Below are 2,124 nucleotides of genomic sequence, written 5' to 3'. Positions count from 1 at the left end.
GACTTTCCCCCCTGGAAACTACAGGAATCATCGAAGGGCTGTGGCGAAAGGCATAGGAGCAAATTCTCCTGACAGCCCTCTGGCAGCTGTGCAAGCGATGACATAATGAAAACCAGAGAGCATAGTCCGGAAGGGCACATCTTTTGTCCCTCCTCTGTCCTTGCGCATGTCTCTGGGCTCCAGGCTGGCAGTTCAATAACCCATTTTACAATTTTAGATCCAAGCCAGTGGCCCCCAGTTTTAATTTAGATTATTGAAAGATGGTAAATTGGGCCAGACGAGTGAGAGGCGCTTGCGGCGTGGGCACAGTGCTGGCAGGTTGCTGCAAGGATGAGTTCAATCATGACATTGAGGTCGGGAGAGCAGATCTAAGTCTGAATTTAGCTCAGTTGTTCACTCACTAGTCATGAGACCCTGGAAACAGCTAATCGCTCTCACGTGCTTTTATTTCACTGTTGAAATATGTCTCATAGCAAGACAGCGTCTCATAGAACCAGAAACAACGAAAGAAATGCCTCATTGCCCCTCTCTTGTATGATCGTTGCCTACTGTTTATAAAAGCTGGCACATTCTTGCTGTTCAGTAAATGTTAGCAAGTGTCATCCTGAGAGCCTGGTTGCATCACTAGCGTGGCATCATCTGGTTCTTCCTTGTGAAGCAATACTGTCACCGAGTGGATAAATGTAGAATGGCAAGTAGCAAAATGTTTCTGCCCCACCCTTCATTCTACAAGGACAGGGAACCTCGAGCCTGCTTAGGCACTATTGTCCCTGGTACTAAAACAAAAACAAAAACAAACAAAAAATCTTCAATCCCAGTGAGTTTTGAGCCTTGGGCTAAAGAAAGAATCCACTTATTTTTATTTTTGTTTTGTTTTTATTTTTTGAGATAGGTCTCACTATATAGCTCCATCTGGCTTTAAAAACTTAATCCCCCTGCCTCTGCTTCCCAAATGCTGGAATTAGAAGCATGTGCTACAACTTGTGGTGAAACCACAATCTTAACTAGCCTGGTAACAACTGTCTAGGCTTGGTCGTGTCCTGCAGTGCCCCCAAACCCCATACGCCACTAACAAGAACCATGTGAGTTGAACATGAAATGCCAAGAACCAGGCGTTCATTCTACAGCAAACACAGAAGAGAGGCACAACACAAGCACTGCTAAGAAACATTCGGTGGGCACCATCAGGTCTCAGTTGGAAACACAATAACCAGAAAACAAACAAACAAAAAAGCCCACCAACTATCTAGCTGGGAGTATAATGGGGGGACATTAGCCTTTAATGACAGCACTCAGAAGGCAGAGGCAGGCGGATTTCTGAGTCTAAGGCCATCCTGGTCTACAGAGTGAGTTCCCAGACAACCAGGGCCACACAGAGAAACCCTGTCTTAAAACAACAAACAAGCATATAAAACAAAAGAAATAAAGAAGGAAGGAAAGGATATTACAAAATCACCTAAGAATATATTGTAGTATATAGGAAGGACCTGAAGCTGCAGTTACAGGTGCTAACCCCACCCAAGACTAGATAAGCCTTGGTGCTCCCAGGGGTCCTGGACTTTATGGGAGTCCATCTAAATGTTCATTGCTTTTGAAGGTAGATGAAGTGACTCTCAGCTACAAACTCCTCTTGGCAGTCAGACATCAGGAAAGTTACCAAAAAATGAATGGGGTTCCCAAAAGTGGGGACAGCAGAGGGTCCCCAGGGCTAGGACAACACAAGCTACCTTTGTGCAAACTCAAGTAGTATGTAGAAATCACAGGGCATGGAAAAAGACAGGGCTCTGCCAGTAAAAGCTCTTGTTACCTGAGGACCAGAGTTAGACACCATAACCCACATGGGGAACAGAAGGGACCAACCAAGTCCTGCCAGGTGTCCTCTGACTTCACATGTGTGCTACTTCGTGCACACATTCACACACATCTACACATGCATGCACACATACAATTAGTAAATGTAATTTTAAATAAGTATTGTGTATTGGTTTTAAGGTTCTTGTTTGAGATGAAACTTTAGGAACACTGCTTCTGTAGGCAACTTTGACTTCTTCAGTTGTGTTAAGGTTTCTTGTCTTTCTCTCTCCCTTTCTCTTTCTTTCTTTTCTTCCTTTTTTTTTTTTTTTT

Source organism: Mastomys coucha, unplaced genomic scaffold (assembly GCF_008632895.1).
Source record: "Mastomys coucha isolate ucsf_1 unplaced genomic scaffold, UCSF_Mcou_1 pScaffold6, whole genome shotgun sequence".
In the NCBI taxonomy this organism is placed as follows: domain Eukaryota; kingdom Metazoa; phylum Chordata; class Mammalia; order Rodentia; family Muridae; genus Mastomys; species Mastomys coucha.
The sequence above is the reverse complement of the archived record's forward strand: the minus strand, read 5'-3'. Positions refer to the sequence as shown.